The sequence below is a fragment of the Chelonia mydas genome, chromosome 3 (assembly GCF_015237465.2).
Source record: "Chelonia mydas isolate rCheMyd1 chromosome 3, rCheMyd1.pri.v2, whole genome shotgun sequence".
In the NCBI taxonomy this organism is placed as follows: domain Eukaryota; kingdom Metazoa; phylum Chordata; order Testudines; family Cheloniidae; genus Chelonia; species Chelonia mydas.
Window position 1 is genome coordinate 120,278,790 of NC_057851.1, and position 25,493 is coordinate 120,304,282.

Genomic DNA, 25,493 nt, shown 5'->3' on the forward strand with positions numbered 1-25,493 from the left:
TTTCAACTGTAGCTCATCTCTGTTTCAAATAAGTGGGAGAGCAGTTTTGTTTTTTCAAATCCTCTCTGGGTGGCAAACGAAAGACATGTATCATAGACTGAAGGAGATGATTTGTTTAACCAATTTATTAGCCAGTGCACTGCATCTCCACATAGATAGTATGTTAAACAACCTGCACCTCTATTACTGCTTAATGTACCAGGCATGATAGCTATAGGGTGCTGATGTTCCAGTGGAAGTGACATGTTCAATGTTCAGTACCCCTAAGATGCTGTGCATTTTGCAAAACCAAGCTTTCCTCCCACTTTTCCCCTAAACATTTACATATGTTGAAAGTAACTTAGGGACAAATTACAACTGTCTCTTAAAAATTATGAGTTCTCTGATCCCAGTGTGGATTCAAGCTTGGCAGTGGGTCCTACAGCTGATACCGAAGAAATCGGAAAAGTAGTCATGCACTGTAATGCCTCCCAGAACCCCCATCTGTACACTGTAAACTGGTGCAAAATCTCTGCCATTCTGCATGCTCTTCCCACATTTGTTCCCAAACGCATAGTTGGCACCAAGAATCGCACCAGCTAGTGCAACTGTCTTTCATCAGCTGCTTTGAGGCTGTGATTTTGTTGTTGCCATCTGGATGTGATTTTAGAGCGTGACACAAGCCTGAAAATACAGGCATGCAACCGTTAGCTTCTTTTTTCTCTCTACCATGCACATGCACTATTACAAAAGTTACATTCCTTTGTTGAGAAAACATGATGTACTCTTGTGATTATTTATTTTCATTATTGCTGTTTGTTTTACTGTAGAACCTAGAAGGCCCGGATGAGATCAGAGCCCCACTATGCAAGGCTGCCTACAAACACATGGTAAGAAACTGTTCCTACCCCAGAGAACGTGTCATCTAAATAGATAAATCGGACACATAGCAAGAGGGGAAGAGACTTGTCCAAGGTTACACAGCAGGCCAATTGGAGAGTCAGAAACAGAGCCTAGATTTCTTGAATCACTAGTCTACTTCCCTGTCTAATGGGACACATTCTATCATTGTTATTTATTATTTATATTGTAGTACCACTCAAATGCTCTAATCAGGGTCAGGTCCTCATTACTCTAAGCACTGTATGAGCACAGAGGAAGAAATGGTCCCTTCCCGGAGGAGCTTAGAGTCTAAATGCTGGTGTACACAGGAAGGTTGCATCAGTTTAACTTGAAGTGTGAGTTTTGAACTGATTTACCTGAACTGGCGTGGATACTCTTTAACCACGTTTCTTTTGCTTTGGCTTAGGTTGGTTAGGGTGCAGTGTAAACTAAACCAGCATAAGCCATTCTAAACCTGAACTAAGTGTGTCCACCCGAGAGTTTACTCCAGTTTAAATAAATTGGGTTTTAAAAGATTTTACGTTAAATTAGCACAACTTCTGCATGGAAACAAGGCCTATGTATGTGTAACTTTACTCCTAGGAGTAGTCTCACTATTGGTTGCAGGACTGAAACCTAAAAAGACAAGACAAAAACGATACAACATGGGACAATCAACAAACAAGCAAAATGTGATGATGTGAGGTTCTCAGCTTGTCTCTTGCCTGTTCACAAATAGATTGTGCCCTGGTCTTACATTGACTGTGCCGGGCAGTAATAACTTGCCTCTGATATAGTACTCTTCATCAGTAGATCTCAACGCACGGGCACTGACTTTCTTCTCTCCGGATGGCTGCTGCACCCCCACTCCACCCCGAGGCCCCACCCCACTCCGCCCTTTCCTCCAGTGCCCCACCCTCGCCCCACCTCTTCCCGCTCCTGCTCCACCCTCTCCCCCAAGACCTCACTCCTACCCTACTTCTTCCTGCCCCTGCTCCACCTCCTCCCTGAGCACACCCTGCCCTCGCTCTGCCTCTTCCCACCCCTGTTCCGCCCCCTCCCCGCAGCACCTTCCACCCACCACCGAACAGCTGATTGACAGGACCCACCAACCAGCTGATTGGCATGTGGCTGGTGGGTACTGAGCACCCACTAATTATTTTCTGTGGGTGCTCCATGGTGCTCCACTCATGGAGTTGGTGCCAGTTTCTCAAGGCCCTTCACAATCTTTAATGTATTTATTCTGCAGCACCCCTGAGAGGTAGGGAAGTGCTATTAGCCACATTTTACAGAGCGGGAACTGCACTGCACTTTATGTATGACCTAAGGTGAAATCTGGGGTAGAGCAAGGAAATGAACGCAGGTCTCTCAAGTCCTAGCTTTGTGCTATAACTACTGGACCATCTTTCCTCAGCTGCCTTAGGCTTGCAGTAGACCTGCCTGGACCTTGAGTCCAGGGAGAGAGAGACAAGCAGGGGCTTTGCTGGGAGGGGGCTCAGGGGGCATTAGAGCAGTCAGTGCCATGACTCTGCCTCCTTCTCCTTCCCCCACTCATGCCCATACTGCGCCCCAGCAGAGGTGACTGGATGCAAAGGGCAGAATACACTGTGTCTTGTAAATAGCTGATGCAAGGTCCCTGCAGTGGAAAATGGAAGCTCCAGAGGAATTGAGATTCCAAGATAACTCTGAGGCACAAATATTTCCTGGTGTTGTTCCATATTCAGGACTGAGCCTAACGGCACAATGTAGCCCGATTTTAGGTTGCCTTTAAACCTTGTATATTTACTAGTTTTCATTTTGCTCTAACGTGTGCATTTTTTATTTTAATGTCTTTTGTATTCTTAAAATCATTGCCTATTGTCTGATTAAAAATCATTTTCTTTACAACCCTTATCAATTTACTATATTAAAAAAACCCCACTCCGTTTTCCATTTGTTGTTTTTTATCGCGTTTTCCTTATTCTGAGTTATGATCTCATGGTGTAAGAAACATTTCTTCACTGCATTGTGGGAATGTGTGATCTCATTCGTTTCTGCCTTTCTACGTCAGAGGAACATAACCCATGTAACTAGGGAGCAACTATTTCTGAGACTGTCAGACAAAAATAAGCAGCAATTCTGTTGATCATTTCCGAGTAGCAGCCGTGTTAGTCTGTATCCGTAAAAAGAAAAGGAGGACTTGTGGCACCTTGGAGACTAACAAATTTATTAGTCTCCAAGATGCCACAAGTCTTCCTTTTCTGTTTATCATTTGTTTACTTTGTGCCTGAGCTGTTTCCAACCTCCATTTCTTTTGTATGCATGTGGTAGTGTTAATGAGGTGTTAATGTGTTTGTAGGAGAGGCGATTATAGAAGTTGGCTTTAATCAGGGGTGTCATTTCTATTTTCTTTGCTTTGAGAGGCTGTTTACACCATAAGTGGTTGTTGGCTTACTCCTGTAGCTGGGAAAAATTTATAAAACAACGTGGGGGTAAAACTCCCACTGATTTCAGTGGGGCAGTAAGAAAAGGAGGACTTGTGGCACCTTAGAGACTAACCAGTTTATTTGAGCATAAGCTTTCGTGAGCTACAGCTTTGATTGGAATGTTTGAAGAGCAAAAACATTTCCCCAAGACACACAAGTTTTGTACTGCTTTAACGAGCAGTTTGAAACTTGTATAGTTAAGGTATTACAACCCCTTAGTATGGATGCAATTATACCAGCATAAAGGTATAAATATAGGGGAATAAGCTACACTAGTATAACTGTGTGCACAATAGGGTTTGTATCTATTTTAAAAATTGCACCCCTAGCAGAAACAGTTATCAATACATAATCTGTGTGCAGAGAGGATACAAGTTTCGAGGTTTATAACCATTAGGTAAGCATCACTAACGTACAAAGTCAAAACAAGGCATCTGAAGTGTGATTTTTGGGGATGACAAAATGTAAACGTCGTCTTGTCGTGCATTAAAAAAAAATTTCTCTAGCCCTCTTCCTTGTGAAGACCGCTTTGAATTTGAATATGTAATGTACATTGGAAGCTTCTTATTGTGATTTCTAAAAATCAGGGTTGATTCACACTGCGTCCTCCATCATTACCCAAAGCTGCTCTTTGGGACCCAGGAAACTGGTAGCCAAGAGACCTATGAACTTCTGGTAGGGTTGTGAAAAGGAGGATGTCTTTGGGTTTTGTGTTAACTGGTGGGAAATTGTCCAAGTGAAATCAATCATGGAAGACAGCACAGTTGAACTCAGAACTTTGCCAGTTTTTTGAAAAATAACCTCATTTTTGTTCAGCCAGCTCAGTGTCAATTAAGCATGTTTTAGCACGTTTGGAATGGGGCCCTAGCAATAGGGGAAATGGAATTGTGTGGGTTCTGTGAGGTTTGCACCTCACCAGAGAAGAGTATTTGCAGCTAGGGAACTTGGAACAATTGCTTGTTTTTTAATAGTGGTGTTCTCACCCTTTTACAGCAAACCATGTTTGAGTTAAGTGCTGATAAAACTTCAGACTGGTCCTCCTTGGAAGTTAGGGAGGAAAAAAGGTATTGACATTTGCTCACACCTTACTCACAAGCAGAAGATGAGGCCAAGCTAGAACGAAGACTCAGTTGAAAGCAATGTCTCAGTCAATATGGTGTGGCAGGAAGGATTCCTGATTTTTCCCTTCACGGGCCCAGATGTCACTCCCCGGCACTGTTCCCTCTAAGCTGTGCGTGTGCACATAGATCCTAAACCCTGCGCACATGGCGAAATACCGCGCGCACAAAAATTTGCACAGAAGCACAACAATTTGCACAGAAGAAATTTTTTGCACACATGGCCTGTCAAAAATTAGAGGGAACATTAGGTAGGGTAGGGTGACCAGACAGCAAATGTGAAAAATCGGGACAGGGGGTGGGGGGTAATAGGAGCCTATATAAGAAAAAGACCCCAAAATCGGGACTGTCCGTATAAAATTGGGACATCCGGTCACCCTACTCCCAGGACAGGAAGGCTCTCACAATTGTTCTGATACCTACGGGATAACTGATGAAAGGGAGAAACTGTCATCCCTGAAAAAAGATCCACTCTTAATGAAAAGAAGTTGAGGGAAAGCAGAGAGATTTGCTAAAACCAAGCATTTAATCCAGGGACCTTTAGGGTATGTGTACCCTGTGATCAAAAACATGCAGCACTGAGTCTCAGAGTCCGGGGCTGTTCACCTGGGCCTATGGGGCTTGGGCTCCGGAGCTGTAAAATAGTAGTGCAGACCTACAGGCACGGGTTAGAGTCATGTTTCTGAGACCCTCCCTCTTCGTGGGGTCTCAGATCCCAGGCTCCAGCCCAAGCCCAAACATTCAATTTTATAGCCGCACAGCCTACGCCCTGCAAGCCTGAGTCAACTGACCTGGCCCAGCCACAGCTGTGCCACAAGTCTTCGATCGCAGGGCAGATATACCCTTAGATGTTAAGGGAAAGAAGAGCATTTAATCCAGGGCTAATGGTCTCCCAACCAAAGTACTTTGGCAGCTGTTGTGGTTTGGTTCTCTTTAAGGCAGCACAGATGTAGTCATTCTACCCAGAGGATGTAGTGAAGATTGGGCTTTTCCCCCTCTGGCTTAGTTGATTTACTTTTACACATCATTCCTGCAGCTCCTACTTTTTGTTAGAAAAGAAAATGAGACTGGATGAAAGACCCCAGCCTGCAAAGGCTGCTGGTGTCAAAGCACCAACTTCTGTGAGGTCACTTGCTCACCACCTTTTGTTTAGTGGGCTGTTGCAAAGGCACAGGCCTCTGTAAAGGTTCTGCCTCACCTCCTCTTGTTTTCAGGGTTGATATTAAGTCATGGGCCTCTAAATTGACCATCTCAAGGGGCCTCTTTTTTTGTTCCTTGTCCCCATATGTGAGACAATCAGAACCCTTGATGAGCAGCAGTAAAAGACTGTTTCTGCCTGGTTTTGCACAAGGAATCTTTCATATATTAGGCATGGTAATTGCTACTCTAGAGAAACTGGGCAATTGAGCTTGCTCAGGACCCCTGGGACTTCTTGGTTGTATTAGATTAACTGGGGGGAAAGAAACAAGAAAGCTAAGTTGATGAAAGAACAGAAATGGGGATCACACATCTCAGTGGCTGGGTAGTGGAGGAGGAAAATCCACTTGCCAATTGTCAAAAAATGAATTTTTCTGTTCCGTGAAGTTGAAGCAAAAGCCATAGTGTGTCTGCCTGATTATGGACTGAGGGGCATTCACATGAGGCAAATGCAAATGTATGCTAGAGAAACTTGGCTGACCACCATCTCTCAGACATGAAAGTTCATTCTTGTCTGAGGTTTAAACTTGCCGCTGCTTGGGATTTTTCCTGACCTGCCCATTCCCCCTCTATCTCCTTCTAGCCTCTATCCCTCACCAAAACATCAAGAGTAGGAAAAACTCACACAGGCACCTTGTTGCCTGCACACTCTTTGTTCAGCACTTGCAAGCACCAAGAGTGGAAAATAGGCAGGTGGAAGCTGCTGTCGTGATCCATATGAAGCTCTATGCTGTGTGGCAATATGCTGAACTGTAGCTATCTGAGGAAAGAGCAGGGCTCTTTTTGGCATCCTTCCCCAAAGAGCATGCCTTTACTTAGCACTGGTGGCCCAATGATGGCAAGCGAGAATTCTCTTGCCTTGTTCCCTCTTCAGCATGGCAGGTTAATGTGCTTGGAATCTACTAAGGATGATCTTTGAAGCCTGGAACGTGTTGAGGTTTTCAAGATTTCCAGAGGAAAGCTTCAAATGTTCTTGTCAAGTTTTTCGCTGGCCTTTCTCCTTCCATTTCCCCATCTGTTGTTTCCATGGTTTTGGCTCAGGCTTTGGGCAAAAAGACTGGCAGCTCTTTAAACCAAACCAAATGCCTTTCTAGCTCTATCTTTGAGCCGCATGAATGTGCTCTGTGTTGAGCTGCTGTGCCTTCTTTCTTTCTTTGCAGACGGAGTTCGGAGGAGTCTGAGTTGCCTTGGATAAAATTTGTGTTTTAGATTGATTGAGTACCCTCTGCTCACTTCCTCATCTGTCATGACATTTGGAACTGCAGGTCAAGAAATCTTGGTCCCTCTGGTTTCCGGCTCTCCCAGCTGCTGGTTCCACCATCCAGTTCAACAACTGGAGCTCTGACACTCCCCAGCTCTCACTGCCCTGTAGCTGCCTTGCTCCACTCAGTTCCTGCTTCGTCTCAGAAGCTTCTGCTATGGTGGCCCAGGTTAGGAGACCCCTCCCAGTCCTCCTTCCCCTTTCCTCCCCATACAAACATGGTGCTCCCCAGCCCCCCGGTAGTTAGTTCTGAACTCCCACCCTTTGCCTTGGGGTGAAGAAACCTCCTCTTGCCATTGGGGAGGCAGGCATTCATCCAGAAATCACTTGAACACCACCCTGTCACTAATAAACAGGCACTTTTATCAGCACACAAACAGTCCCAGTGCTTCTGCAACATCAGTCCCTTAGTCAAAGCTCCAGGTGTCTCCTTCCCTTTGGCCTCTCACTGATTCCTGCATGCCCTACAGTACAGGCTCTTAGTGGCCACGCAGTCAGGTTGCTCCCTCGGCCTTCCCCGAGCTCAGCCTTTCAGCCTGCTGTGTCCCTGCAGTCCTTACTTGAATGGCACTGCCATCCTCCAATGGGAGGAGAGAGAGCAGCAGGAAGCAGGGTAGAATTTCTTCCCAGATCCCTAGTCAAATAGGCCCCTGGGGCCATTTGGACTAGCCCTTTCGTGCTGCTGATTGTGGAGTGGTGACTCCATATGAAGAAGCCTGTGGGCTGTAGCAGTAGCCCCAGGACCCCTCACCTTCTTGGTAGCTCTCTGGTCTGGCCATGCTGTGAAGGACCTGGATCTCGCTCCTGGATGAGGCAGAAGGTGGCTGAGCTGATCCCTCATCTGCTGTGGATCACAATCTTTGGAACTATCAGCCTTTGTTTCCTGGTTAAATGGGGTCTGGCCCCAATGTCACGTGTCTGCAGCCTGGTAGCAGAACCAAATTGGGCGGTAAGTAAACAAACAAAAAAGTGTATCTGTCTGTCTCTCTTTGTATACTCACGCACACACACATATACACTCTCTCTCTCTCTCTCACTTACGCACGTGCTCACTCACTCTCAAGAAAATTATTTTACTGCTCAGAAGCCTCCTGGATTTTTAGACTGCAGTAATAAACTGACATAGCTCTACTGAAGTCAGTGGAGCAATATTGATTCACACCAGCTGACGGTCTAATCTGTAGATTATATTATGAAAATTTTAAGTACTGAATTTTACTTAACTAAAGGAACTTGGTTATATGAAGTATACAATGTTTCCTTAAGTCTGTAGATCATTTTAGAATGCATCTGTGCTAGGCAAAATAAGAACATAAGAACGACCATGTAGGGTCAGACCGTCTACCCAAGTGTTCTGCCTTCCAACAGTGGCTAATGCCAGATGCTTTAGAGGGAATGAACAGAACAGGGCAATTATCAAGTGATCCCTCCCCTGTCATCCAGTCTCAGCATCTGGCAATCAGAATTTGAGACACCCAGAGCATAGGGTTGCATCTCTGATCATCCTGGCTAAAAGTCATTGATCAACCTATTCTCCATGAACGTATCTATTTCTTTTTGAACCTGTTATTGTCGTGGACTTCACAACATCCTCTGGCAAAGAGTTCCACAGGTTGACTGTGCATTGTGTGAAGAAATACTTGCTTCTATTTGTTTTAAACCTGCTGCCTATTAATTTCATTGGGTGACCCCTAGTTCTTGTGTTATGAGAAGGAGTTAATAACACTTCCTTATTTACTTTCTTCACACCAGTCATGATTTTATAGACCTCTATCATATCCCCCCTTAGTCGTCTCTTTTCCAAGATGAAAAGTCTTATTAACCTCTCCTCATATGGAAGCTGCTCCATACCCCTAATAATTTTGTTGTCCTTTTCTTTAACTTTTCCAGTTCCAATATATTTTTTCTGAAATGGGGCCACCACATCTGCATGCAGTATTCAAGATGTGGGCATACCATGGATTTATATAGAGGCAATATGATATTTTCTGTCTTATTGTCTATCCCTTTCCTAATGATTCCCAACATTCTGTTTGCTTTTTTGAGTGCTGCTGCACATTTTGTGGGTCTTTTCAGAGAACTATCCACAATGACTCCAGATCTCTTTCTTGCGTGGTAACAGCTAATTTAGACCCCCCCCACCTTTATATGTATAGTTGACCTTATGTTTTCCACTATGCATTACTTTGCATTTATCAACATTGAATCTGATCTGTCATTTTGTTGCCCAGTCACCGAGTTTTCTGAGAGGTCTCTGTCTTGCAAATGGTTGCTGCCAAACATAGCGCTTACTATCATGAGTAGTCCTGTTGAAGTTAATAGGACCAGCTATGGCAGCAATGCACTTAATAATAATTGTTTGCAGGATGACTGAGTCCTAAAATTCTATTGCAGTACTGTTAAAAGAAAATCTGAAATATCTTGTAATTGGAATAAAGGGGGGGGGGGTGGAGGAGGAGAGAGAGAATTGTATATTTGTTCCTAAGTGTCACAAATAACTATTAAAATCTAGCAAAGAAGATAGACTATAGGAATCCTAAATACAAATAGTGATTCTATGTACCTAGTGAGTTTATGTAAAATCACTGACCTTGATCTGAGGATAGACCTCTTTAACACAATCAATACAGGTGCAATCTGATAAGAACATTCTACTGTTTTATTAAAGTGCATCTAATTCAAAACTCAATAACTCTCACAAATCCTTAATCAGAGAAGACATCCCGGGAGGTATTTAGGTGAGTGATCTTATAATTCTTGCTCTCTCCTTGTCAAGATGGCTTTTTACAGATATACATGTCTGTTTCCTCTTTGCTGTCTCTGCAATAATTCTCTCCCTTTATCTGCATGGTTTTGTTGACTGTGATGCGTTTAGCAAGCTTTTCTTTATTTAGAGAGGCTGAGTCAAGTATCAGTCTTTGCTCACCTCATCCCCCAGCACGGCCAAGCTTGTAAAGGGCAGATCTATTTTCCTTAATGGCATACCGGGGCCTTCAGACTCATACACAGTATATGAGTATTGCTCTGGAGGAGGGACTCCATTCACACTTCCCTTCTCACCCAGGGTGATCAGGGCTTAATAAAAATAATCTCTCCAGGTGCCGTATTATGTGACGGTTTAAATAAAATGAAAGCAGAAAGCAATTATCGTGTTTCTGGAAATGATTTTAAATCAAAATGATACATATTGAATAAGACAAAATAAGCACAAGGTGGAGAGCTCCACCTGCACTGTTTACTCTGAGGTAATTATTATCCTTTCCAGGTGATCCTCAGCATGCTCCACGATAATGTAAAAGAAATTGCCATTTGGAACAGTTGAACTGAGTGTTGATTTATAGTCACCGATGTTCACATAAGGCAGATTGAGGGCATTAGGTCTTGGGTTTAAGTGCAAACAACTGCACACAGTTAGCTATATGCATGGCTCACGGTTTTAGCCCATACAACACTCCCGGCTTTTGGGTATAGATCATATTTTTTAAAAAATCTAATAGGTTTTCAGATTTAACCTCAAACTATAGGCTATGCACAGTCACAGAGACTCAGGCAGCTCCATGGTCACTATCGCAGCTTTAGGACAGCTGTAGCCTCCACAACAGTTGTGCCCACCCCGGGTGTTTGGCCAGTAGGTTCCCTCCCCCGCCCCGCCCCCCCCCACACACTACAGGGGTAACTGGGTAAAATTCTATGACCTGTGTTATACAGGAGGTCAGATTAGATGATCTAATGGTCCCTACTGGTCTTAAACTCCATAAATCTGTGAATCCTCTGCGAGGACTATCGATTTGCAAATAAAAATGGATTAGGATAATTTAGCAATAGAGGCCCTGAATCTGATTTTACTGGTGTAACTTCATTATGCTAAGATCATAAATGAGGTTGCAGCCAGGTCCAATATAAAAAGTATAAAACCCTGTAAGTAAAGTCTTCTCATTGTCACCATCTGGTCGTGGATTGTTCCTCACCTAGCAGGTCTGAATGGTGCTTATGGCAATCCAGTACTGTGCAACCCAGTCTTCAGTGGAAAAAATATGTTATCCTTACAGATCTCAAAGCACTCAAATTTGAATCACTGAGGTATAACTTAAAAACAGCCCCTTCTGGGGTGGAACAGAGCAACTGTTTAGCAGTACCCCGGTCCTACACAACAGTTTAGGATAGGATGGGGAAAGCACCATTTTCAAATTGCAATAGACTGAAAGATGGTTGGGAAGGGAGAAACGCATTCCACATGGTTTATTTTGTCCACAACTACATACGACAAAAAGAAAAGGAGGACTTGTGGCACCTTAGAGACTAACAAATTTATTTGAGCGTAAGCTTTCGTGAGCTACAGCTCACTTCATCGGATGCATTCAGTGGAAAATACAGTGCGGAGATTTATATACATAGAGAACATGAAACAATGGGTGTTACCATACACTCTCGTTACCTAGTCTCTAAGGTGCCACAAGTCCTCCTTTTCTTTTTGTGAATACAGACTAACACGGCTGCTCCTCTGAAATCTACATAAGACAGTTTTATATTAATCTAATACAGCCATGGTCTGTGAACAAGTTCTGCGCTTATGCCAGAGTGGTTTGGCTCTAAAGAATTCCCACCCCGGCTGGAAAATAAGGATACTAGAGATCTAATTAAAAATGGGAGTTTGAGATACACAACAAGACTTTAAACTCCTCTGGCATTTAATGGAATTTGCTGTGGTGCTAAAATAGTATTTCACCCCCCCCCTCCGTGATTTTGACATGAAAAACATTAGAGAATATTTGATTTTACTGTGGAACAAATTAGGGTAATAACGAGTCTTTGAGAGAAAAAATCTGCACAAACTGGTACAATCGCATTTAAAATGTGCCCGTTAAAATAGAGCACATACATGAGGAAATGGCTGTTACTTAATCAACAGATTTTTAGTTTATGAGCTGTGGGCCCTTTCATTGTTGTTTGACAATTCTTTTTAACATTAGCTATCTAAACCCCACTCCTATTGTGTGCACTATCAGCCTATATATATTATGGGTGTGAGGAACATGTGAACAGTTGGACTGCAACTCCTGTTAGACAATCAAGAATTCAAGGTGGTTCCAGAGCTCATTGGGCAGATAACTTCCCCCTATATTTGCTGTTTGACAGGACGGGGGATTAGTGATCTCCATACCACCCGGCAACTAACTACTTTGTTTTTAAGATCTGCTAGATTTTTTAATTTACAAGGCTGAGTTCATTTAATTTCATAGACTCATTCATTGCTAATGGCTAAATTCTGCCCCGGATTGCATGAAGGGTCTCAATTGATTGGGCCCTAAAATATTTATTTGATGATTAGATTTGTAATGTACCCATTGCTCAGATGCGTGTTGTTACTCCATCAGTATTATAAATAAGAGAGATGCTCTGTTGCATGCTTTTAATTCAAGCCTAGATGAGAACAGTTGATGAGAAAATGGCAAGAACTAGTGGTCTCAGCACTAGACTGAAAGCCAGGAACTCCCACATTCCAGTTCTGACCATGACTCTTTCTGTGACCTTGGGCAAGTCATTTAACTTGTCTGCCTCCATTCCTCTGCTTGTAAAATAGAAATAATCATACGTATCTCACAGGAGCGTTGTGAGATTCAGTTTGTGGGACAGATTAAGTGACGATAGGGCCTGCTCCAGCTCCCACTGAAATCAAATAAAAACTCTCAATGACATCAGTGGGGTAGAATCAGACCCGTAATGCTGGGACGTGTGCATTACACTTCCTTGCACCACCAAGCCCCTTTTGCTACAGGGAAGCTTCACTGTGAGGGAATGGAGGTGATTTCTCTCTGGCTACAGCAGCTTTAGTTTATGGCCAAAACTTCATAAGTGCCCTACCAGGGAAGTCTGCTGAAGGAATGGATTGAATCAATGCACTCCTGCTCCTCAGGCCACAGCCCTTTTTTAGGTAGCCCTGACCACTTTTTGGACTGTGCTGGTCCCTATATCTCTCCCCTCCACTCCAGTGCAAGTTAGGCAGTGGCCCTTTCTGCAGCTATAAACTCCCCCTCATCAGACTTTCTTATTCTTTGGTCCTCCACTAGTATTTACCTTCATAAAACCCAAGGGTGAATTTGTCCCAGCCTTTGTAAAGCACTATAGAAGTCTTAAGCACTATTGTTATTTGTCACCTGCTGATTGTGGATGATAATTATGGAAGGTTCTACTTAAGGAAAAAAGTTCACTGAGATTTTGATCAGTTGTAAACAGTCACAACAAATCATATATGCAGCGTTGTTGTAGCCATGTTCATCCAAGGCTATCAGAGAGACAAGGTGGGTGAGGTAATATCTTTTATTGGACCAACTTGTGGTGGTGAGAGAGACAAGTTTCGAGTTTACACAGAGCTCTTCTTCAGAACTCTTTGTAAGCTCAAAAGCTCGTCTCTCTCACCATCAGAAGTTGGTCCAATAAAAGATATTACCTCACTCACCTTATCTCTCGAACAAATCATATGGTCCTTTAAAGTCTGAAATAAGTATGTAATTATGGGTCTTTTTTGTGAATTGGGTCACTTTACATTAAACAGGAATATATGTAAGACAAGTGCAGCAGGTCCTTTTAAGAAAAATCATACCTCCCCGCCCCAGAATGAGAGTGGGAGATATGCCATTTTATTTGGCTAATCAGTGATATATTAATATAAACTAATTAACTGCAAATGTTTAAGCAGTGAACACCAAATGAGAGGGCTTGTTTCATGGCTTGTTCATGGCTGGGATGGCTTGTTTTTATAAAAGCATCTAAAAATAAAAATCAAGAAGTGTGTGTGTGTGTGTGCGCGCGCACTTGCATTTTCCACTAGTGTTTTATATAAGTATACTATTCTGACTAATTAAACACAGAAATTCAGGCTGTGAACATCGGACAAATTTTTCTGCACTAAACAAGCCTATCATTTAAAAGTCCCATATAAAATCATTATGACTGATACAGTCAGTGGCCTTGTGTTTAAATAGATTTTGGTTTGGAATGTGGGTCACTGTGGTGTAGGCTCGCAGGCTTACATGGCATGCAAATGGCAGGCAAAAGAAAACAGAAAATGTGAGCTGCCAGGAGATCTTATAAAGAATTTGCAGAAAATCTTACTCATAAATAGCATGGGGAAGGCAGACACCTTAGTGCAACCTTTGATTATATAGTCACGGTTAGCAGCTGTTCCAGCCAAAAATGCAGGAAGCATTTAATGTAATCTTTCTGTGTAATGTAATCAGACTGTGTCTGAGGGATATCTTAGAATACTCTGATAGTCAACGATTAAGTGTGGTCAAGGACAGTCAAATTGTTTTATTGCACATAACTAGGCTTGGCAGAATTCAATTTTTAAAAATTATTTGGATGGATAATATTGATGTTTATTTGTAAACTTTTTTATTTTTATCAATTTAAATTTTCACAGTTGTGTGAAATTATGAGGGGGTCAAGATCACATGTAAAAATATACAGAGTAAATATCTTTAAATCAAACTCTAATAAATTCACAACCAGCATTTTTCTTACTTTGCCTATCTATACATTTCTATTATCATCACTGGAAATATTTGTTGTCAGTTTGTATGTGTACTGTGAAATCGATGTTTACTGACATTTACCAATACAAATTTAATCCTTCCAAGCCTAGACATAACTTGGCGAAGACTAAGGAAAATGTATGTGAACTTAATGGCTCAAAGCTTTTATTACTTACCCAACAGGTGATTTTTAAAATGTACTTGCTTGCCTTTCTGTCAAATGCAATGAGAAATAGGTGGCTTTAAATATTATTAGTTGGAAACAGCAAGAGAAAGAACAGCAGTCCTCTGATGTCAGCCTGCAAATTGGTCTAAAGAGGACCTGAAGGCAAACAGAGAGACTTCTAGAAATCCCAGGAGTGCTGTTAAAAGATGAGACTATAGGAATAGTGTCATTTCATGTAGGACAGCATTCAAATTACGTGACAAATCTATGCAAAGGATAATAACCACACTGTTGAAGAATGCAAATCTGCCCTTTAAGAATATGTGCCTTCCAGTGGGGTCTCAGGAGAAATCCATCTTAGATAACCAAGAGCTGAGGATGCTGCAGATCTTCTGCCTGACTTGTTTAATCTCTCTCTAATGTAGAGAAGTCCATAGGAATGACTAAGGAGATCGAGGGATTTGGAAGATGAGTGCCCTTGATTTGGGAGAGAACTAGTGGGCACTTCTGAAATACGTTTTCTGTCTAAGGGATGGAAGCAGTTTCCAGAACCATCATCTGTTCATCAATCAAAGGGAAGCTAGGATTACCTTTTCTATTTCAATTACAGAGTCCAGGGTGTAATGAAAGTGAGCTGAAGCTCTAGCAAGGAATTTTAGTTTCTGTTACAATTCTGCTGACAGAAAAGTGTCCTAGAATAATAATATTTTGAGTTTAGATGCTACATTCCAAAGGATCACAAAGCACTTTACAGATGGTCTATTGTATATACAGGGTAGCACATCACCGCTGCTGACATACAGTCACCTCTGGAGCGGCCCACAGCAGTTGTTTGGCAACACTCCACGAGAGTAAAAGAAAGAAAGTGAAAAAGAATATTAGGTCCATTTGAAACCGTGGGGAAATGTAAGTGGACAGAATGTATCCATCGAAACTGGAATTTGACCAGGACACTGCAGCTAACACATTACTCTTGTGAAAGTGCCATGCAATCTGTAATGACCAGGAATAGTCAGGACCTTGATTTCTACTCTCCTTGGAAAGACCTCCAACATTACAGTGCATCAAAAGAAGAGCTTTAGCACTGGCTCAGTACTGACTGAGAGGAAAGAGTGCCACCTACTGAAGCATCAGCACCACACCTTGCAGCAGTTTGGGTTTTCTCTGAAGGTCTCCTATTGAAGCACTGGCCATTCCCAATCCTGTTTAGCTTGTGAAATGTGACAAGATTATCTCCCAGGATGGAACGGCTGCGAGTTAATCATAAACAGGACTTACATGAAGGTGACCGCTGACTTTAGAATGAAAGCAAATGCAGAGAGTAAATCAACTGATTTCCGCCAGTGAGATTTGCTCTGTAGTGAATCTGAGGCCTTTCTATAGCTGGGAGCAGACAGGAACAATGAAGTGCAACTTTTACTCAGATTAATTTTTGCTAGATTATCTCAGGATCTGATCATGATCTTGATTTCTTTCATGTGGGCCTCATAGATTTGCTCTGTACAGTTAAAGTTCTTTGAGGGGTTTAGGATTAAAGCAGGATTGAAATACGGTAGAGAACTCTGTAATGATACATTAGAAGCTTAGCCATATAACCTAAATGGATGGAAAAAAATGTGGGAGTGTGATTTAGTTGGAGATTAATCCATTGCACCTTGGAAAGGTGTGGAAAATTCTAACTGTTTAGAAAGATGCCCTCTCAGGAGGGATCTTTTAGACGGGAAAAACACATTTCCTACCCCCCCCCCCCCCCCCGCCAGAAAACCAGTTGTCTGGGGGAGGGGAATCTCATGCACTGCCATTCCAGCCTATTCTTTGCAGAAATAGTTGAGAAAATCTGGGGAGAGGGATAGCTCAGTGGTTTGAGCATTGGCCTGCTAAACCCAGGGTTGTGAGTTCAATCCTTGAGGGGGCCATTTGGGATCTGGGGCAAAAATTGGGGATTGGTCGTGCTTTGAGCAGAGGTTGGACTAGATGACCTCCTGGGGTCCCTTCTAACCCTGATATTCTATGATTCTATGAAATCTCCCCTTCCATTTTATGCCATTTTTGGAGAACACATCCAGGACCAAAGAATGAGATGATTTGCCTATGCCTAGACATAGATGGATGTAGCTGGTAGTCCAAAGAGAGGTGGGGGTTACCTCTCTGATGGGGAAAAAAAACCCAACAACAAAAAGGTCCTGCAGTGATTGGATCTAGGATAGCTATAAAAAAGGAAAGTTAACTGTTCCCACAGAAGGGCATTTGACCTGAAATGGCAAAAATCTGAGGTTTGGGGATTGCTTTTAATCTAGGGCACAAGGGTGAATGAACCCCGCAGGGGTTATGGTAAAATGGGTGTTATTAAAATCTCTCCCTAAATACCCAAATGAGCCTGCAAAAAATTACCAGGAAGTGTATTACAGCCACCTGCTAATCTGGTTGCTCTCCGTCTGTTCTCTAAACGGGGTAGTGGAAGAACAGGAACATCATGGATTAAGCAGGCTCCTCCTCCCAGAGGTATTATTACCCAGGGAAGTTGGAAGTCAGAGAAAGCTGGAATTTGGATTTCACCCAAGGGATTTCTCTTGTGCTGTCTGTAGGAAACCTTTGCAAAACAGCCTCTACCTTTTCCTGTATTTCCTTTGGCTGAAACCAGCCTTATTCTTCTGCATGGACTCCAGCTGAAGAAAGGTCATTTCCTCGACATACAGACAGGCTTGGGGATCTTTTACTTTGCTTAGAGCTGGGATGAGGAAAGCCTTTTACTATGCATTTTTGACTAGCAGGCTTTGGAGGAAAATGATGTTTTGTATCACTGCTTAGTGGTTGAAAAGACCTATTCAGGTTTCATTGTGGGGGTGGGTGAGCCTCTTGGTGATACCCCAATATAAGGCACAATAGGTACTCGGTTTGCGGTTTCACTATTTCTAGATGCTGGTTATTTACAGTCATCTTAAATTCAGGCCCTTGCACCATCCCCACCAAATGAACAGGTCCAACCACATTCTTAGGGGAATGTTGTCTCTTGTGGACTCTGTGGGGTTCAGGAAGGCTCATGTGTCTGCTCATTTGGGCATTCACTTCTAGACTGTCCTGTCTCACAGCACTGTGTGCATCCTCCCTGTTAGAAGAAGTACAGGGTTCCCTCTTTAAAAAGGTGGTGTGCTGCACCCTCTGAGGATGATCACACTTTTGCAGATATTCAGCACCTTCCTGGCATTAAACCGTCACCTGACATGACGTTGGTTCTTTCCCAGTGACAGTGTAAAGGGCAGGCAGCACATGAAAGAGTTGCTGTGAGGTGGCCGAGGGAGAATGAGAGCTCGATTGACTCTGTGTCTCAGTGCTTTTCTGTGTGAAGATTAAGGCTCCAACCGTGTCAACCATCTTCTCTGGAAAAGTCCGAAAAAGGCTGTCGGAGTGCAGTACTTTTATCAGATTATCTCTTTTCTTTTAGAGGTCACAGTAGTTCTTAGAGGTTAAGAGAGAGACAGAAGCCTCATTAATTTTGGAATGTCAAGTGAACTCAATAAAGTACCACGGAGATTTTTTTCCATAGGAACCTGAAAAGTTGCTTGACGGATGTGAAATTGAGGGAAAGTGTCCTGCTTAGGGGTCTCTGTGCTAATAAGATACAGTGGCAAACTTCCCCAGTCTGCCTCTAGACAATTCAGGAGTGTGTTCCATTCATGACCTTCTCAGCAAGGTTGGTTCTAAACTGGAACTTGAGGCATTTTAAAGAAAAGCTCATAGTCTTTGAGAGATGGAGGATTAAAAGAAGAGACAGGGGTTTCTTCTGAGTCCTGCACTCATGGAGAGGTTTGATCAAAGGGCCACAGCTACGAGTCTTTACATTATCTGGACAGATGTTCCTGAAGAAAGGGTTCAGTAACTCTGAAGGAATCTGAAATGGAGCCAGAGGGACTTTGCTGGAACTAGACGGAAGGATTGTTGTTGGGCAACAACTAGTGGTCTTGGGTGATCTTGTTTGTTTAAAACTCAATAAACAGATTTACAGCTTGGACTTTGGTTCAAAGTTAAACAAAAAATAGAAATGTAAGAAAGCAGTTAAAGAGGCAAGGTTAAACGTGTGATTTTCAAATCAAAACCCTTGTTAAACTGGCCTCTTCAAGTGTCCTTGAACACTTCTTTGCTTTGGGTTTTCTTGATGATCTCAGATGGGTTTCTCCTGAGGGCACATAAAAAGTCATATTGCTTCATGTAGATTCTTCTAGTCTGAGACTTGGATCTTTACCCAAGCTCTATTCTGGAATCAGGTTTGTTATTATCATATCAATATATATCTGAACTGAGCTCAGTGCAGGGATGGAGGGGCTGTTGTTGGGAAGCTGGTTATGGCTCATTGATTCTCAGACAGCATAGCCTCAGTGTGAGTTAAAACAGCATCAGGGCTGCTCTAAGCTATGTCACTGGAGATCATTTGTCCATGGAGGATCAATAGCTGCGCTCTGCCTCAACCCCACCCTTTCCTCCTGCAGGAGCTAACTCTCCTGGCTTTCCAGCAGGGGAATTCTCCATTGGTGTGTTGCAGCCAGAATCCATCTCCTTTGTGTTTTTTGTTCAGTACAAAGGGAGCCAAGGGTAATGCAAGATCTAGCCCTTTTGGTTTTCTTTTCAATGTGCATGCCTCTACCTGATGTGAGTAAGGGCAGTCCAGACAGAGTGCTAAGGATCCCCACTGTTGTCCGTTCCCTTTGTTTTCTCTACTGCCTAATCAGGTGGCTGCCAAATGCACCTTTCTTCTACTGTTCCACTAGACCAGCAATTGACAAACATGACAATAAGGTAGCAATTGTTTTGTGAATAGTGATAGGGATCTAGATGGAGACCACCAGAATCAAAGCATCAGTGATCTAAACTGGGCCTTCAGAGCGGAGAGGCAAGTGCAATAGCCCACTGCTTCACCCCTGATTATTACACCATCACCTTGGTTCCCTGCTGCTCTGCTGATTGGGTGCAATTGACGACTGTGGAGAAGGCCAGAGCAAGGCCTATGCGCTACATATGTTCCAATTAAGCCCTCAAAATAGGGCTAAAGTAGGACTTATGTGGCACATAGGCCTTGTGCTAGCTTTTTGCACAAGGGTGAATTTCATCCATGGGAACTGTGTTGGTGCTTTCTATGAAGGGCTGCTTCTGAGTGCTAGGTATGTGAAGAAACCTACTGTCCAAACATTGGCTATGGCAGAGCAGAGCTCACTGGAAACTGCTTCATCTATTATTAAGGTAGTTAGGGTGGGCCTACTAAATTCAGCGAGACTTGGGTGAGTTTATTCCTGGAAAGAAGAGAGCGCTAGGATGTCTCTCCAAGGTGTTTATTTGGCTGGTTCTGTCTTGTCCCACTGTTGATGTGTGCATTTGTAGTACCAGTTATTTGCATACTCTCCTCTTTTGAGCTCCACGACTCACAGGGATCAGAACCGCCAAATGCAGCAGTGATTAGATTAGCTGGTTCGGTAGGAAATTCAGCGTCAAACAAGGACCAGAGTGGGTGTACTTGAGAGACTGGAGAGCATATTGGTCCTGTTGTCAGACTTACTTTCTGCAAGGAGCCAATTCTTGGAATAACATTTCATAATCTCTGGTTTCTAAATAGCCAGTTTTCCCAGGCCAAATTATTCTGTCCAAGGTGTTTTATTTTTCTTTGCACATACTGTAGAATGGTGTGAAAATAAAAGGGGGGGTGTGTGAAGGAGTGTTAAAATGACTGTTAAAATTCAGAAAAGTAGGAGAATAAAGAGAAAAACATAACCTTCTCCCCCTTCCAAAAATCATCACAGAAGAATAATAATGTTTTTCATTTCCGCAGTACCTTTCATCTGAGACTCTCAAAGCACTTTGCAAACATGGATCAAGCTTTGCAAGTGTCAAGCTTCAGATTGGCAATAAGGGATAAGCTGTTAACACTAAGGGTAAGTAACCACTGGAACAATTTACAAAGGGTCACGTGGGATTCTCCATCACTGACAATTTTAAAATCAAGATTGGATCTTTTTCTAAAAGATATACTCTAGGAATTATTTTGGGGAAGTTCTATGGCCTGTGTTATTCAGGAGATCAGACTAGATGATCAAAATGCTCCCTTCTGGCCTTGGAATCTGTGAATCTATGAACACTTAAGTGATTTTGGGGGGGGCATTTTACGGATGAGGAACATTGAGGCAGAAAGAGGCTTAATGACTTCCCCAAAATCAGGCAATCCCCCCCCCCCCAAAAAAAAAAAACAGTGGCAAAAGAAGGCATAGACCCCCAAGAGTCCCAGCTCCTTATCTACTACACTAATCATTATACACAGTATATTTTCACTGCACTACAAAAATATGAATACAAGAAACCAAAAAAAGCCAAAGGAAACACATTTCCTATAGAGGTGTGAAAAGGATATGTTTGGTCTGATAATCTTGAACACATTTCTTTTGAAAGCATAATTTATTAAAATAAGCACATGTAATTCTGCAATTATAAATACAATATGTGCATTAAACACATTAGTTAAGAAGTTATGCTTTTAAAACTGCAAATCACTAACCAAATGCATTTTACAATGTTTTAATGAGCACTTTTTCATATGGTATTAATATCCATTAGCTATGTTAATACAACTAATGCTAATAATGTACAAAGCCATTATTTTGCTACAAAGTCAATAATGGTTGGTAGTGATTCCTAGACTGAACTGCCTGAGAGGGTTTATATTGTGTTTAGTACAGTGGTAAAAGTACCACTGAATTTCTCTCTCTCTTAACTAAATTCTGGCTGCTTCCACAGAGGGTAATTATCTGGGTTAGGTGGATGTCTGTGGGGTGATTTTGGAGGGGTTTTATGAATCAACACAGGTGCTGGGTAGAAATATCACACAGTTGCCCTTCTGTCTTCCATAAAGCAACATATAGGGATATAGGGACATTTACCCTGTTTTCTATTGCTTGCTGACTAATGTTGTACTCATTGTTTCCTTGCACTTGCCTGTCTGTCTGTATCCATCTGTTGTCTCTTGTCTTCTATTTAGATTGTAAGCTCTTTGGGACAAGGACTATCTTTTTGTTCCGTTTGTACAGCACCTACAACAGTAGAGTCCTTCTACAGGACTGGGGCTCATAGATGCTATGATTTAAAAAATAATTAATAAAAAGAACTAACCATCTTCATAGGTACACTATGGGTACCTGCCCTCTCCATTGCACAGGTATAAATTTCACCGTTATGAGATAAGCAGAGGTAGGCCTGACCTGCAAAGTCTGGATTCAAACTTGCCCGGCGTACGTGATGGTTGGGCTCTGAGATGGATTCAATGGCAAACTGAAGTCAATGGAAAAACTCCCAATGACTTCCATGGGCTTTGCATCAGTCCCTTGCTTTGAGCTTATCTTTAAATATAACTTAGATATATTTTGTCTAAATGGATTTTATTGGCTAGATTCTCTCTTTGGAACAACTATGATTGTTATTTTGCCGGATAATCTGGTGAAATGTAATAGTTGTTTAGTTAGTGGATGGAATGAGGAGTGATTATTGGGAGAAATTCTACTTGAAGTTGTAATACAATTTGCAGCTACATTATACTGCTTGCTTTAGGAAAACATTTATAAGCTGATTTGCAAGTAAAATATTTTATTATACTAATATTTGGAACATTTTATGCTACTGGTAAAATTCTTGCATGATTTTAGAGACCATTCTTGCATTTGTAAAATTAACCATATATCTTGTAAATCAACAGAGAGAAGAAACCACAGTGGTTGGCTCAAATATTAAGCATACAGATTTTAATAATTGCATGTTCCTGTTTAATTTTTAATTTACTTAACCACAGCATTTATTCTAACTTAAGACAACAATTTGCCTGTAAAATGCAATTATTTGCAACTTTTCTCATTTTTGTACAATATACATATACTCCATTCCCCATATAGTTTGTTTCACGTTCTCTAGCTTCTCGCAATGTTCTGGCTTTTGGAAATACCCTGCTGTAGGCTGCAAAAGTGAATTTTTAGCCAATGTGTTTAGGGAAAGAATTAGGCTTATTGTGGCATGATTCATTGTCATTAGATCCATAAGATTGATGCGTTCCAAGGACCTCATCCATCTCTGGTTCTACCTCTTCAGCTTCTGGCTCGGGAACTATTTTCTTCGTCATAAACTAACATATACCCATTGCTTATGTAAGGTTTTGCTTTCAGTAAAACCGGTGAATGGGAGCCATGCTGGGAAGGCCAAGATGGAAATCTCCAATCCACCTACCCTACAGTAGGAAGAGGTTTGGGCCAAAACCAGAATTACTAGTTTTTATTCTTAAAGCCTGAGGAAACCATAGCCAACCGAAAACCATACCAATAATAGCAGCCCATGCTGCATTCCCCTAAGACTGAGTGGGCAAGAATCATAAAGTATGGGGTGACCCCAGACGACAAGGACATGAAGAAATTTAGTGTCTATCAAGCTGCTTTTAAAAATTCTATTCTTGAGCTAGTGTTCCAGTCCATACTTGGTTCCCTCTGCTGTAGGTGCAGAAGGACTCTTTTGTAGTTTAAACACTATTTTCCGATGCCAGATAAAAACACTTTAAATGATACTAGTGATTATAGTATATAAATCACTATAAATCACTATCTAAACTATAGGGCTGTCGGCTGCTTCACAACACATCACCACCATCTTGCTCTGGGACTCCCACTGCAAGTGAGGACTTTGGATCTGAAGAGGCTCTTAGGGTATGTCTACGCTGCAATCAGGCACCTGTGGCTGGCCCACACCAACTGACTCGGGCTTACGGGGCTTGGGCTAAAGGACTGTTTAAATGCAGTGTCGATGTTTGGACTCAGGCTGCAGCCAGAACTCTGGGACCCTCCCACCTTGCAGGGTGCTAGAGCCCCGGCTGCAGCCTGAACCCGAATGTCTACACTGTAATTAAACAGCGCATTAACCCAAGCCCTGCAATCCTGAGTCAGCTGGCGTGCTCAGCCGCAGGTGTCAGTGTAGACATGCCCTAAGAGGGTGGACATCTGACAAGTTGTAATCCACTCTAGCATTTGTGGAGGCCGTAGACATGGTTCTTATCTCATCTTAGACTCACCTAGAGTAAGTCAGAAGTAACTCCATTAGACTCAATGGGGTAAAAGCTGCGTAAATGAAATCACAAGCAGGCTCCAGGTGAGGAAGCTCCAAAATCTTTAGATAACAGTGTGGAGAGCATAGAGGAGCAGAGTAAGGCTTTGGTTCAATGTCTGACAGAAACCTTGATAATCCTGGAAAAGTAGGTGAGAACCAGAAAGGTAAAGGTCCTTTGTCTTGAAGAACAAAAATCCAGGGCATCTCCTGACATTTAGGAAGGACCTTGATCTCCTAACTCCTAAAATTAAATATTAAAAGGAACCCTGATTTATCTGGGAGGGGTTTACAGGACCCCCTGTAGAAGCGAGAGAATGATGGAAGCATCATTAGTGTGATCCTGTCAAATGGGCAACAGAGTAAAAATTCCTGATGTGGAAAAATGAGCTGCTGAAGTAACCTACAAATACAATAAAATTATTCTCCCTGGATCTGAGTTTTCTGCTGTGACCTAGACATGGAGGAAAGAGTTTCCTTCCTGAAATACACTTCTGTCAAAAAAGGAACAGAGTTTCAATCACAGCAAGAAAGAGGATATACTTTGGAGACAAAAGGTATATCTTCTGGCATTGGGACTCCAGAAATAAATCCTCTTTGAAAAATTACAGCTGGGCACAAACTAAAGTGCAGCCATAGGAATTGCATACAGAATCAGACCAGTGGTCTGTCTAGTCACGTATCCTGTTTTTGCCAGTGGCCAGAATCATGTGCTACAGAGATAATATAGTGGATAATTACACCCTGCTCCTGCTCCCTTTGAAGTCAATGGCAAAACTTCTATTAACTTCAGTAGTGCAGGGTCAAGCCCCTGTTGAACAGTGGGAATCTGAGAAGCAAATTTGGATCCCAATTTTGCAGATGGCCCCTGTCTTCACAATGGGCCAAACCAATTCAAACAACTCTAAATTTTGTGGTGATTGAAATCTGGATCCAGATTCATATTTTGTGGCTTGAGCCATTCTCTAGAAAAAAAAAGAAAATGAGAGTAGCTTCGTAGACTCTGCCCAGAATAAAAGCCGAGTAAATAATTTGTAGCAAATGATATATTTGGTGAATCTGCCCCCCACCTTTTTATTTTCCCACAAACTATCCATCAGAAGCTCATGGGTTTCCTGCGTTTGTTACTTGTTATTATTTGTGCATAAGTCTTGCTCTGTAGATTGTTCACGAGCAATTCATTGTGAGTATTCAAAAGCTGTAACTCCAGTTTCAAGCTGTGATGGCATGTTTTATCAGGTGGTATTTTTCTGTATCCTGATAGAAGGAACTCTCAGAAACCAGTTTCCAGTGTGAATACTCAACCTTACAAGTTCATTTGCTTTCCTATGTATATTTTTAATATCATTTCTATTTGTAATAAAGGTGCAATAGACCTGGTGAGAGATTAAACTGTATTATATTTACAGGCCCCAGATACTTGACAAGAGTTAGGGTTACAAAAGTTTATTAACCTTGTGACATGACAGAGGTCGCTATCTACTAACTAGTAGGTACAATTACAGCTTCCTCTCAAAAAAGTCGAATGCAACAAACCATAAAATATCATCTTTAAATGAGAGCCTCAGACTAATTCAACCAATTAATAAAACACCGATAGAGTTGTCGGGATGGAAATGGAGACGATGTTATGAATCAGCCTTGACTGATTAGAGGATTATTGTGGCTCTGACTCTGCAGACATCTGTCAATAGCTGCTATCCCTGAACCTGAATGGCTTTGTGATAGCATGACCCCTTGTTCTCAAAACAGTTCCTTCTGCAGCAGCTTATTCAGACT

At 42.1% G+C, this 25,493-nt stretch overlaps 1 long non-coding RNA gene across 1 annotated transcript in view; it reads left to right on the forward strand.

The window, feature by feature from the left end:
• Nucleotides 1-802: 802 nt before the first annotated feature.
• Nucleotides 803-25,493, forward strand: part of LOC119565698 — an 88,419-nt gene continuing 63,728 nt past the window's right edge. The window contains exons 1-2 of the long non-coding RNA XR_006289663.1: nucleotides 803-869; nucleotides 20,419-20,521. This is a non-coding gene — a long non-coding RNA (uncharacterized LOC119565698). The remainder of the gene's footprint in view (nucleotides 870-20,418; nucleotides 20,522-25,493) is intronic.